The sequence below is a fragment of the Peromyscus eremicus genome, chromosome 5, assembly GCF_949786415.1.
Source record: "Peromyscus eremicus chromosome 5, PerEre_H2_v1, whole genome shotgun sequence".
Lineage (NCBI taxonomy): Eukaryota > Metazoa > Chordata > Mammalia > Rodentia > Cricetidae > Peromyscus > Peromyscus eremicus.
The window spans coordinates 2008270-2023222 of NC_081420.1; the positions used below are offsets into that span (position 1 = coordinate 2008270).

General features: G+C 42.9%; 1 protein-coding gene across 1 annotated transcript in view; it reads right to left on the reverse strand.

Moving 5' to 3' along the window:
• Aopep (aminopeptidase O (putative)) overlaps positions 1-14329 on the reverse strand; it is a 304401-nt gene extending 290072 nt beyond the window's left edge. The window contains exon 1 of the mRNA XM_059262759.1: positions 14228-14329. The gene's annotated coding sequence lies outside the window, so the exon portion shown is untranslated. The remainder of the gene's footprint in view (positions 1-14227) is intronic.
• Positions 14330-14953: the final 624 nt, after the last annotated feature.

The window sequence follows — 14953 nt, forward strand, 5'->3', positions numbered from 1 at the left end:
TTTTTCTTTTTTAGGAAAGATGGGGGAAGGTACAAAGTGGACAGGCACGGGAGAATTGGGAAGTGACTGTGATTAGGGTGCATGATGTAAAATTCCCAGATAATCAATAAAAATATTATGTTGGAAAAATGTATCTGATATGACTTACTATCTACATCAGCACAAATTAATAAAAACATTAAAAAAAACAAATACAAAGACAGACATGCATAATTTTGAATGGGAATTTGCTGTTAGTGAAACAAGCTATCAAGTCCCTATCTCTTTCTAACATGGCATAGTGTTTTAAACTTCATAATTTATTTTATCTATTGTTTTAAAGACCTTTAGAGGCTGGAGAGACAGCTGAGGGGTCCAGTGCTTGCTGCTCTTTCAGGTGACTGAGTTTGATTCCCATAACTCATATAAGGAGGCTCACAATAGCCTTGAACTCCAGATCAAATGATCCCATGCCCTCTTTTGGGCTCCAGAGGCACCTACACACACACACACACACACACACACACACACACACACACACACACTTACATAAATAAAAACAAATCTCAAAAAACATTTAAAATGTGATAGCTTTGAGTATGTTTAAAACAGCATTTCCCAAATGTCAGCCACATTTTACCACTGAATATGTCTGCCACCTTCACACTCTAACATTCATTTTCTAAATCCACTTAATAATTGAATTGTTCAGCTTTCTTCACCTTAGGAAATAATAAGCATAAAATCATAGGTTGGATTTGCTAACTTGTTTTTTCTGCCATACATTAAAGTACAAAAGACCAAAAATAAATTTAATATTGCCATAATCTACTTTAAATCATCCCACACAATTTAAAAAACATGGATAAAAAAGTGACAGTCTGAAATCAAATATATACCTTGTTAAAAAATGACATGGAAAAGAGGCATGTGGTGGCTGATGTCTACAATTCCAGCACTTGTGAAATAGAGGCAGGAGGGCTTACCATATGATTGAGTCTAGCCTGGGCTACATAATGAGTTCTAGGCCAGTCTGAGCTACAGAGAATATGTCTAAAAATATTGAAATAAAAACAACAAAAAAGAGGAAATTAAACGCTCTGAAATGTGTTTTTTACCAAAGCATAGGGCAATTCTGTTCCCTAAACTGAGGCAAGGATCAAAGGACTGGAGAGCATGGAGTGGGTTGTAAGGAAGTCAAATGCAGTAGGTCTCCTCAGAAGGAACAGAAAGGGGCTGGGATGATGGTCTTTTCTTCAGATTCCTGATGTGAGCGTTCTGTCGTGTTCTGAATGGAGAAGTCAAATGTCTGAGGGGCAGGAGGATGAGGCTCTTTATAGATCCTGTGAACACCAGCAACCAAGTGCACCAAGGAGCCTCTCCTGAAGGCTCTAGGACACAGACAGAGCCTAGGCTCCCCAAATTCACCATCCCCCAAAGAACACATGGCTTCCATGGCCTCATGAAGGTCTAGAGTGGACAACTTCTAAGATGAACTTAGCCCTGTGCCTGCCTTCCCACATTATCCACCTACCCCCAAAGCCACACACACCAAGGGTCAGATACTTCTGCAGAGATCACCCACCCAGCAGGTAACATAGGACAGGTCGGGTCTATACTCGATCCCATTTGAAGAAGCTGTGACTAAAGCCTGGCACAGAAGACGACAGACAGAAACTGCTGGAGAGCTCCAAGAACTGAGAAAAGAGGAAAATGACTCCTGGTTCTTTCTTGTTCCTTACTGTTTGCAGAAGCTAGATACAATAATTTATTCTGACAATTCTTCCCAGGAAAAAGTCCAAGTCCCTTAACCCACTTCTGCCCTGATCACAGCTTCGGAGTTCCTGTCTCATGCCACCTGCTGGCATGTGGCTTAGAACCTGCATGCAAAGTCACATTCCTGCAGTATTTCTCAGGTTGCCTTTTTCCAATGGGAAGCTTTGTGTTACAACCTTGAAACTACAAAAGTAGACTTTCTAAAAAAAAAAAAAAAAAAACTAGTCAGAAAACACTCCAGAACTCCAAAATCCTCAAGCCTGGGGACTACAGCCAAGTAAGAAGCAGAAAGATCCTGAAAGTCAGAGGCCAGGGAGGACCAGGTCTAAACAAGTGACTTCTAGATGTGACAGGACAGCTACACTCATGAACTCACAGCAGCTGTGGTTGCTTGCCTAAGATCAAGCCAGTCAGTAAACACTCCAGCCTGGAGCTGGGACAAACTCATAAGTGCCCCCTAGCCCTCTCCCCTTGAGAAGCCACTGATAGCTGATGGCTTCTGGTAGAAGGGAAAGTCAGTCAGCCTTCTTTAAAAGTGTGGCCCTCTACAAGTCCAACCTCACTCCAGTAGACAGCCCTATACCCATGAGTATATGAACAACACAAACTAGACTCAGTGAGTTATTTTTAAAAAGAGGACATGAAGTTGAGAAGGGGTAGAGGCAGATATGGGAAGAGTCATTGGGAGAAGTGGGGGTAAATATGATCAAAATACTCTATATGCATATAAAATTGAGAATTTCACCTAGTGGCATTAGTTTTGTGTTACAATATTACAGTCAAGCAATCTTCTGGGACATTTTTAACCTAGGAAGAGTATTCATGATGTCTCAGATACTTTTATTTCTAGCACCTCTGTATGATTTCCCAGAGAATAGCAAACAGCTGGTACTTCAGTACTAGTTATTAAGATACATATTTGTGAATAATCTCATAAACTCATGGAAACATTTAAATCTTGGAACTCCCAAGGGTAAAATTACAATCAAATAAATCACTGCCCACCTTGGAAGTGGATCATAGAATTTCTCCAAGCTGCTGTGTGGACCACATGATCTACATATAATGTGGGAGAGGCAGGGGCTCCTGGAAGTGTAGACTCTGAGATGAACAATGTCAGGACTACTAAAGGACAGCCTTCAGCACAGCAGCCAACAACCCACATGGGAACAGGGCACTCAGAAAATTCTCACAGACTTAACAGCTTCTGAGCCACCTGAATTAACCCTTGCCTTCACAGCGATGGGATCAGGATTCTCTCAAGCCACTGCATATATAAAGTTTAAGAAAATCAAGGAATGACAGGTTGAGCAAATGGCTCAGTGTAAAGCACTTGTCATACGAGCACTGAGACCTGATTCCAAGTGAGAAGCCTGGCCTGAAGGCACACACCTGTAACCCCAGCACTGGGAAGGTAGATACAAGTAGATCCCTGGGTTCCTGGGCAGTCAACATGCCTAACTGGTCAATTCCAGGCAAGAGAGACACCAAGACATCAGTGCAGAGAATCCAAGGGTGACTTCTGGCCTCCGAATGCATGAATGTACATTTGCACTTACTGTCAACATGCACACAAGTCAAGGAATAAATATTTAAGATGAAAAAGGAAGCAAAGTGAGAGGCTCTTTTCTATTACATTTGGCACTATTTACGTTCCAGGGTGAACTGCAGCCATGAACAGTGTGAACATAATGAAATTTTCACTTCCTTTTTTCTTCACCATGTTTTTTGTCTCAGCCATCAAGTTCACCTATGTGGGCTGCTAATTTCAAATTTACACATGTTCTAAGGACTGCCTGAAGTTCTTGCTAAAACAAATGATTGGGCCTTAAGGATCTGTATGCTTACCAGATGCCATGAGATGCTAGAATTCCTAGTCTAAGACTATCCCCAACCACTAGGATTAGGTGTGTGATTTCAATGATGCTTAAAAAAACCGCATCTGGCGGAAAACAACAACAACAACAAACTCCAGCTACTTGCCATGGGGCTTCTCAGGCAGGATGGTGCTTAGAGTACTGAGGAATTTGGGCCATTCAAAATGTGCAGGATAGGCGATAAACACATCCTTTCTTGGCCACACCTCCCCCAATCCTGGCTTCTATCTGACCCCACAACCCCAACCTCCTGCCCTACACTAACAGTCTCTTTGTTTTCTTTGTAGGAAGCTACACAGGAAGGGCAAGAAGTTCCCCATTCCTGTCCTAGGATGCACACTTCCTTAGCCACTCAGAGGATGTGCTCCCTCCACTAGAGAGTCATTTGGTAACCATGTCTTTCACCTGGGTACAGATTAATTTAGAAGCAAGGCTAGGTCAAGTGTAGACTCAAAAGTTCCCTCAAAATAACAGAATCATATAGACCTCATCAGTATCTATACTCTAGCTCTCTGTGGGAATAAATGCACACCATGTCACAGCATTCTTACAAAAGTAGATCCAGAATGTACACTCCAGTTGGGTGCCTGTTCTTAGGAAAGGGCTTTTCCAGTCATCTCATTGAGATGTGAATATCAGGTCAACACTTTTTTGTGTAGGCAGATCAAAGTATTAAACATGCTGTGCAAGCATTCTACCCTTGAACTCTATCCCAGCCCTTTCTTTACCAACCCCTTAAAAACACTGTACCAGGCTTTTCCTTTTGGGCCACCAGATCACGACATGGAGACTTCTTATTAGTTATGAATGCGCAGCCTAGCTTAGGCTTGTTTCTGGCTAACACTTTTAAGTTAACCTGTTTCTCTTTGTCCACTTTTTGCCTCAGAGCTTTTTACTTTTCTTTCCTTCTTCTCCTGTCCGTCTGTCTGTCAGCTGCCTGGCTTCTAGCCCTGCATGTATCCCCCTCTTCCTCCTCGTTTTCTTTGCTCATTCTCTCAAGCCTAGATTTATCCTCCTATTTATTTTCTCTCCCTGATAGCCCCACCTATCCTTTTCCTGCCTAGCTATTGGCTGGTCAGCTTTTTATTAGACCAATCAGGTGTCTTACGCAGGCAAGGTGAAACAAATGAAACCCATCTTTTCACAATTAAAACACACATTCTTACATCCTTAAACAAATGCATCATAAACAAATGTAACACACTGTTACACAGTTAAAGTAATATTCCACAGTATTAACAAATGTAACACATCTTTGCCTAGTTAAAATAATATTCTACAACAAAACCTCTAACAATAGAAACTATTTACTATAATTTAATATCTATGTAAGAGTTTCAGGCCTTCAATCAATTAAAAAGACCACTATGCATGGGCATTTTGTCTGCATTTATGTCTGTGTACCACATGCACAAAGAGGCTAGAAGAGGGCATAAGTTCCTCTGCAACTGGAGTTACAGATGGTTGCGAGGCACCATGTGGGTGCTGGGAACTGAAACCAGGCTCTGGATGTTCTTTTCTCCCAAGGGAATGTATAGTGACTGTTGACACTAATTCATTTATAACGTATAAACAGACATTAAGACAAACAGTCCATGCCTTGCACAGTACTATGAAGAACTCAGTTGTGAAATCCTCCAGCAGCCTGCAGAACAGGCTCTCCCAGTCTTCCTCCCCACCAACATGTCTACTATCACATGGATACACCTGGCCCTTAGATGTCATACTTTGTCCAGTCTGTGTACTCCCTGTCCCTAAGGCAATGGCTTCTAACTGGGGTTGATTTTGTCTGTCAGAAGATACTTAGTGTTGTTTAAATTCCTTCCTTGGAGGAGACCTAAACAACACCCCCCCACACACACACACACACACACAAGGTTCCAACAACAAACCAACGTACAATTTCATACAGTTCACTCTGGGAGCCAATGTGTCTGTTGGGGAGGAGTTACAGGGGGGAGCGTGGATAACCCCAGTTGCAGGAGAACTGGGAGGTTGCACCCAGCATGAAAGATGCTGCTGCTGTTGCTGCACAGATGGAACCCTTTCCCTATTCTCTATCCTACAGCCCCTCCCCAAGGCCTTGGGCAATTAGGGCAGAATTGCATTCAGCCGGTTCAGAGGAATGGCTAGATGCTGAGGTAAGGGTCCCACGACACTCCCTGCCCCCTTTTCTATGAAGGAATTTCCAAAGTCAGTAGGCCCAGCTGTGATGACCTTACACAAGTGGGTACAGCTAAACTCATGAAGCTGGTGGCAATTCGGCATGGAGGACAGTCCTTTAACACTTGGCAATATCTAGAGACATCAATGATCCTCAATTGAGGGTCTGCTCCTGGCACCTAGAGAGCAGAAGCCATGGGTGCTGCTAAGCACTCTACAATGCACAGGACAGTGTGACCTAGAATCAGAAATAAACATTCCCAACACTAAGAATCCAGATTCCATGGTGTTCTTTAAAGAGTGCAGTTCATGGCCTTGTTTCTTTTCTTTTCTTTATGTTTAATTATTTATTTGGAGGGGGTGCCGTGGCACACGTGTGGAGGTCAGATGACAACTTGTGGGAGCTGGTTCTGTCCTTCCACCATGTGGGTCCTGGAGAACAAACCCAAGCTGTCAGCCTTGGCAGCAAGCATGACTTTACCAGGCCTCATTTATCTATTTCTTTAGTCACTCATGTTATAATTTAGCCTCAATTTCAGCTCTTTTATTCTAATACAACGGTTCTACAAAAACTAACCCTCAATGGAATCCTCCAAGTTATACATCTCAATTGAACCTATGGAGAACAACAAAAGTTAAATAAGTAACACAATCACGAGAGTAATTAGCTCTACATAGTCACAAATTCCAATATGAGAAGAGAGTGTCTACCTAATTGCCCCTGCAGTTCCTGGACTTTCTTTTCAGCAATTATTCTAAACTTCACTACTCACTAAATGTACACTCCGTATCAGCAAATTCATTTGCTTCACTTAAAATCTTTTGCTGCAATAAGACAGGAACTTTTGCACATTTTCTCTCCTCCTCCCTCCCCTCCCCCAACACTGGTGCTGGGAATTTAGCTCAGGATCTCCTACCCACTAGACAAGAGCTTTCCACTGAGCAGCACTATTGGCCGCACAGGAACTCATTTTCATCTCTTCCAATCTTTTCCTTCTCAGGACACAAGTTGTCCCCTGAATCCAAGCATGGCCTGACTGTGGCTTCTGCTCTGGATATAATCTTGTTTGCCCCTCTGGGTCCTTGATTTATCAATCATCTAGCCCTCTAAATCCTCCACCTCAACTTCCTCCTCTTTCCAATCCTTTTTTGTTTGTTTGTTTGTTTGAGAAGATACTGATCCAATCTTTTGATCAAAAAACCCTACAAGTGAACAAAGCACTCTCTATTCCACACTACTCTGACTATTCTTTCTCCCCAAACTCCTTTCTGACTGACCACTAGGCTCTGTTCACATCTTACTAGTCCACTGAAGTTCCACAGTGGAGGCAAATTACTTCTTCATGAACAAATTCAGTGGGTCTTTTTAGCCTTTAATTTGGGGGAATTAATGCACTGATACTCCCGCTCCCCGCAAGTGTTTCTCCTCTTTTAGGATCTGTGATTACATTCTCCCCTCTATCTTTCTACTTCCGGACTTTCTTTCTCCCACTTCTTAGATGAACTATATCCCTCTGTGTCCTACAGCTCTGGCTTAAAATCTTACTCACTGGATCTACCCAGTTGCCCAAAGTAGAACTCTGGAGTCACCCAGGTTCCTCACTCACACCTAGGACCAATGTTGAAGCTATGCCACGTTAACCCAAGTATCTCTGAGGTCTATCATACTGATTCATTCTCTCTGCAATCTACTACAGGTCACCTATCACTACAGGAAAAATGATAACTAAATACATGTGAGTAAAAGACTTGGAGGAGCCTCTTGTAAGCAAGGATAGCTCACTTGAACACAGCATGCTGGAATTCTTTTTTGCAGAATGGATTCTTCTAAATCTATAGATATAGGCAGATGACTGAGCATCCTGGTCTTGAGAATCTCAAACGCCCAACAAAGGGTAACAGAAGCTCCACCTACAAGACATAACAGACAGCTCAGACCTCCAAACGTACAGTATACTGTGACATACGCCTGATATCACTAGTGACAAAAAGAACAAGGGGATTTGCCTTTCATGACAAAATAGAGCAAGCACATCTTGATTTCCATTGCTTTCCAAAACTAGACCTTCAATTGCAAATGTCAAAGAAATAAAGTGTAAGCAAACAAAAAGTCAAGAGAAATGACAATGGAACTGGTAACGAGTGCATAAATGCTACTTCACAACAATTTCTTCAGGAATCAAGCATCACAGAGTAACAAATTAGCAGTGAAATGAGTGTGTCAGAATCCATTCTGACAGTACTGAGGCTAAGAACAAAAAGCTCCCTCCCACAGGGCTCTGAGTGTGGGAACTACACAGTGTTCAAAGACAAGGCTCTAAAAGGATTAAGAACGCAGTTGTGGAAATACTGTCTGAATTCCCTGTGGATGTGATTGCTCCGTGCAAACCAGGCACCAGTTGTTCTTTCAGAATGTGGGTTTGTCCTTGCATTGCCCGATGAGCTCAGAAGTTATGTCCAGTTTTAAGACAGTGAAAGGGACAAGGCAGGCAAGGAACACAGCAATTCTGTTACAAACAAGTTCACTACAAAGTTAGTATTGAACAAATCTACAGATAAATGAGCTTCAGAGCCAGAGAGCCCAAGTTCAGATCTCAATTTCACCACCTAACAACTTCATAATTTTAATAATCCATCCAATTCGCTTATGCTACAGTTTCTTCATGAATAAAATAGGAAATAAAAAAGTTCTTATTTTATGGGCAAAATGCCTAGACCATGTGTGGTGCTGTGAATGTTGCATAACATAACAGCAGGTAATATCATCACTATTATTTTCTTTACTATTTTTTTTTAAATTTTTATTTTGCAATACAATTCAGTTCTACATATCAGCCACAGATTCCCTTGTTCTCCCCCCTCCCGCCCCCCTCACCTTCCCCCCAGCCCGCCCCCCATTCCAATCTCCTCCAGGGCAAAGCCTTCCCCACAGACTGAGATCAACCTGGTGGACTCAGTCCAGGTAGGTCCAGTCCCCTCCTCCCAGGCTGAGCCAAGGGACCCTGCATAGGCCCCAGGTTTCAAACAGCCGACTCATGCAATGAGCACAGGACCCGGTGCCACTGCCTGGATGCCTCCCAAACAGATCAGGCCAATCAACTGTCTCACCCATTCAGAGGGCCTGATCCAGTTGGTGACCCCTCAGCCATTGGTTCATATTTCATGTGTTTCCGTTTGTTTGGCTATTTGTCTCTGTGCTTAATCCGACCTTGGTCTCAACAATTCTCGCTCATATAAACTCTCCTCATTCTCGCTAATTGGACTCCCAGAGATCCACCTGGGGCCTAGTCATGGATCTCTGCATCCAGATCCCTCAGTAGTTGGATGAGGTTTCTAGCACGACAATTAGGGTGTTTGGCCATCCCATCACCAGAGTAGGTCAGTTCGGATTGTCTCTCGACCATTGCCAGCAGTCTGTTGTGGGGGTATCTTTGTGGATTTCTGTGGGCCTCTCTAGCACTTTGTTTCTTCCTATTCTCATGTGGTCTTCATTTACCATGGTCTCCTATTCCTTGTTCTCCCTCTCTGTTGTTGATCCAGCTGGGATCTCCCACTCCCCCAAGCTCTCTTTCCCTCGACTCTCGCCCTTCACTACCCCCACTCATGTCCAGGCTGTTCATGTAGATCTCATTCCATTTCTCTGTCATTGGGCGATCCCTGTGTCTTTCTTGGGGTCCTGTTTTCCAGGTAGCCTGCCTGGTGATGTGAGTAGCAGTCCAGTCATCCTTGTTCCACATCTAGTATCCTGTTATGAGTGAGTACATACCATGTTTGTCTTTCTGAGTCTGGGATACCTCACTCAGGATGATTTTTTCTAGATCCATCCATTTGTCTGCAAACCTCATGATGTCATTGTTTTTCTCTGCTGAGTAGTATTCCATTGTGTATATATATGTACCACATTTTGTTTATCCATTCTTCAGTTGAAGGGCATCTAGGTTGTTTCCATGTTCTAGCTATTAAGAAGATGTCAGAAAATGGAAAGATCTCCCATGCTCATGGATAGGCAGAACTAACATAGTAAAAATGGCAATCTTACCAAAAGCAATCTACAGATTCAATGCAATCCCCATCAAAATACCAACACAATTCTTCACAGACCTGGAAAGAATAATACTCAACTTCATATGGAAAAACAAAAAACCCAGGATAGCCAAAAGAATCCTGTACAATAAAACAACCTCTGGAGGCATCACGATCCCTGACTTCAAGCTGTACTATAGAGCTACAGTAATAAAAACAGCTTGGTATTGGCATAAAAACCGACATGTGGACCAATGGAATCGAATTGAAGACCCTGACATTAATCCGCACACCTATGAACATATAATTTTTGACAAAGAAGCCAAAAGTGCACAATGGAAAAAAGAAAGCATCTTCAACAAATGGTGCTGGCAAAACTGGATATCAACATGTAGAAGGCTGCAAATAGATCCATATCTATCACCGTGCACAAAACTTAAGTCCAAGTAGATCAAGGACCTCAACATGAATCCAGCTACTCTGAACCTGCTAGAAGAGAAAGTAGGAAGTAGTCTTGAACGCATTGGCATAGGAGACCACTTTCTAAATAGAACACCAGTAGCACAGACACTGAGAGAAACAATCAATCAATGGGACCTCTTGAAACTGAGAAGCTTTTGTAGGGCAAAGGATACGGTCAACAAAGCAAAACGACAGCCTACAGAATGGGAAAAGATATTCACCAATCCCACATCTGACAGAGGACTGATATCCAGAATATATAAGGAACTCAAGAAATTAGACATCAAAATGCCCAACAGTCCAATTAAGAAATGGGCTATAGAACTAAACAGAGAATTCTCAACAGAGGAAACTCAAATGGCTGAAAGACATTTAAGGAATTGCTCAACATCCCTAATCATCAGGGAAATGCAAATCAAAACAACTCTGAGATACCACCTTACGCCTGTCAGAATGGCTAAGATCAAAAACACTGAAGACACCTTATGCTGGAGAGGATGTGGAGCTAGGGGAACTCTCCTCCACTGCTGGTGGGAATGCAAGCTTGTACAACCACTTTGGAAATCAATATGGCGATTTCTTAGAAAATTGGGAATCCATCTCCCCCAAGATCCAGCTATACCACTCTTGGGCATATACCCAAGGAATGCTCAACCACACCACAAGAGCACTTGTTCAGCTATGTTCATATCAGTGTTGTTTCTTTACTATTTTTAGGCTCCATATCACACTACAACCTGTGCTTTGACTCCAGCTTGACTACATCCACCAGGCACTGTGTTCATAATGCAAAACAAACAACATCACTTCAATTGATATCTCCATCTACACTCTCTGTAAGCTTATAATCAATCACCAAAGACCGTGTTCATGCCAAATTCAACACACCCCAAAAGTACAGAGTAAGAAATACCCATACAGTGAAATAGTATCCATCCTTAAAAAGGGATGTGGTTCTGATATATGCTGCAGCATGAATAAGTTCTGAGAACATTCTGAGTGAAATATACCAGTCACAAGTGGGCAAATATGGCAGGATTCCATCAACATGAGATTTCTGGAGCTGGCAAACACAACAGAGCAGGAACAGAGGATGTCGAGAGGGAGGGGGAAGGGGGATGGGAAGCTATTATTTAATGGGTGCATCATTTCTTTTGGGAATGATAAAAAAGAAGTTCTGGAAACCCATTGCAGTGGCCACATAGCTCTGTGAATGTGTTTGATACCACCCAACTGTGCAAGAACTTAAAATGGTAATTTCTGTCATGTGCATTTTTTAGTAACATACATAAAATAAAAATAGTCATTTCAAAACCTACAGAATACATCTTCAAAGCAAGTTGTATCATGAATATGAGTCTTAACTCATTCTCAAGCTTCTAAGTAAGGTGCCATAGGAGTCAACATTAACCTGTAGCTGGCCATGGCCTGAAATGCCCAACAGATTGAGGCCAGTGGGGACACAGCTTAAAATTTTCCTAAGTAGATTATGCCATTTTTATTTTAGAGAGAATCTTGCCATTTAGCCCAAAGCAACTCCAAACTAGCAATCCAAACTAGCAGGGATTACAAATGTCTTTTCTGGGTTAAAACAAGAGAACTACTCTGAGGGGCTATGTGTACATGTGATATGTAACAGCAGTTTTGAAGGCAAAACTAATCCTTACATACCCATAATGAGTACATTCATATATTTCTGCAGGGTTTCCATATACCAGACAACATTGAAATAACCTCAGAAGTCTAAGCAGAAATTCAAAGTCCATTACTGTGACACAATATTTTAGGTTGGCAAGATGGCTCATCGGGTAAAAGGGTTAGCCACCAAACTGTGATCTGAATTCAATCCCTTGAACCCACATGGTGGAAGGAAAGAACTGACTCCCACAAGTTGTCCTCTTACCGAAATACATGCAGCAGCACACACATACATGCACACCCAATCAGAAATACATAATTATAATAAATAAACTTTTAAAAAGCAAAATATTTCAATATGCAATCAAAATGTTTATTGCATAATAAAAATGCAATGAAGGGAAGTTTAACAAGACATCTAAAATAGCAGGCTTCCAGTAAAGGCAACTAGTTATCTGGTAAAGATCACACACAGATTAAATATTATTCCATGAACAACAATTTCCAAAGGACTAGAGTGTCATTTTTATAGATGGAAAGCCAAGACCAGTCAACAACATTAGTGAGCCCTTGGCTGCTCCTCGCAGTGAATCTGGCACCCCTCTAAGCTTTGCATCACAGGAACTCTTTCTGTCATCACAACACCCACCTAAGTATATTCTATTGTCCCCATCTGACAAATGAGGAAACTGGGGTGTAGAGAGGTCAGGCACTTGCCTGGGCTCCCTCAATTGCCTACTAAGCAAAAGAGCTAAGATGTAAAATCTAGACATCTGCTTCCACCATCTACAGGTTCATTACGGCCCCTTACTGTCCGCTGGTGACAATGAAAAATGAGCCACAGGAAGCTCAGTAAACTCAAACACACAGCAACAGAGAGTCAAAACCAGCAAAGGCTCTGAGGAAACCACAACATTTCAACCCAGAACACATGTTTGTGACTGCATCATGGAAGAAAGAAGGCAAGAAAGCCACTTAATGCCTTTAAATTATTTACTGACATTTTCATTACAAAAAAATTTACACATCTCTTGGAGCTCTGAATAGAAGGTATTTACAATGCAACATCATTTGCCATTTATGTCATCCTTAAAGATAAAGATGCTGTGTGTAGGGGTGTGGGGGGTGTATGTGTACATGTAGGAGGAAGACATGTCTTCTGGATGTCTTAACTCCAAGAATATGAGAATTTACAACATAGATACAAATATCAAAACAGCCTGGAGAGGCAACTCAGTAGAAAAACCGCCTGCTGTGTGTGTAAGCACAAGGACCCAAGTTCAATGCCCAGAACCTGAATAAAAAAGTTGCACACAGGTCTGCAACTCCAGTGCTGGGGAGGTGAGAACAGGCACATCCTGAGGGTGCTGGCCAGCCCAATCTACATGGCAAGCTCCAGGCTAGTGAGAGAATCTGTCTCAAAAAAAAATGGTGGTCAGCGTCTAAGAAAACACAGTTGAGGTTATCATCCCTGTCTCCACATGCACTTGCACGTGCAGGTGTGTACACACACATATGCACAAACATATGGACAGATGAGTGAGCAAACTCTGGGATTCAACCACTAATGGTGGCTATTTAGAAACAAACAAAAAACAGAAAGAAATAAAGAAAAGGAAGGAAGGGAGGGAGGAGAAGGAAGGAAAGAAGGGAGGGAGGGAGGGAGGGAGGGAGACAGGCTTTGAAATCATACCATAACCTTGAATTTAAATCTTGGCTTTGCTTTTAGTTACTGGTAATTTTCATCCGGTCAGTTTCATGGAACTAAGCCCCAGTTATTTTCTCTGTAAAGCAGACATAATAATTCATAACTCACAACACTACTGCATGAACTAAGGAGATAATGAAATGTAAAGTGTTGGGCACAGTCCCTGCCAAAAGACCGTCGACAGTAAATAATATTCTACTCCGTAGCCCCCAATACTGGACAACCTAATCTTTACCAACTAGTGAATCACTGGTAGCCTCGTCAGAATCACACGAAACACAACATACTCTCCAGAAATGAATGTACTAATTGCACGTGGAAACAAAACAAAAACACGAGGGATCAGAATTGAATTCAGCATCAACAAGAACCCGGTTGTCACCCTTAAAAGCAGCTCTAAGCACCGCTGGCTGGTGTGGTTACCATCTACCCTGAGCGCCCGCCACCTTTGCAGTTAACTGTCTCCACTGCCTGAAAAGCGCAGAGCGCTAATGACGCGGTTAGTTTTCGTGTCAGGACCCCACGGCTCACTCCACAGGAGGTCGAACAGAACCCCACGGGATCACCCCACGACAGGTCGCGCAGGATCCCGCTTGCTCACCCCAGGGGTCTGCGTGACCGGAAGCAGCTGACTGACAGAAGTTACCTGTCTCAGCCGCCAGTGCTGCAGCTGCACTTCCGCAGACTCCGGGTTACTACGGGCTACCAGGCAAACGCCGATGGCGTCATCAACGCGCGCCCTCGTCGGCCGCTGTCCTTCCTGTAGGCCGACGGCCAATGACTGCGCAGGCGCGGAACGCAGATCAGCCTCGGTACCCAGGATTCGTGATTGGTAAACTACACGCACGCCTCACTGAAATACAAGTGTGTACTTTCTGCTTTTGAGACAGGGTCTCTCTATCTAGTTCTGGGTGACCTAGCACTCACTATGCAGACCAGGCTGGCCTCGAACTCAGAGATCTGCTTGCTTCTGCCTCCTAAGTGCTGTGATTAAAGGAGTAGGCTTCTTACTCCAAAGAAGTCTACGTTTCTGCTGCGTGTGATTGGGTTTACATACTCTTTCCACCATGTCTCAAATAAGGCCCAACTATTCGCCAGACAGGCCTTAAATAGGGTCGCACTATGTGCCAGGCAGACACTGTTTCAGAGTCTGCAGCTGCAGAGATGGACCAGTTGGCCTGCCTTTGTGGAGATTATCTTTGGTTAAGAAAGTGAGTCAGGTACATGTATGTACAGGTAGATGTCTGTGAGGTCCAGAAGAGGATGCCAGATCCCTTTGGAACTGGAGTTACAGACAGCTGAGAGCTACCATGTGGGTGCTGTACAC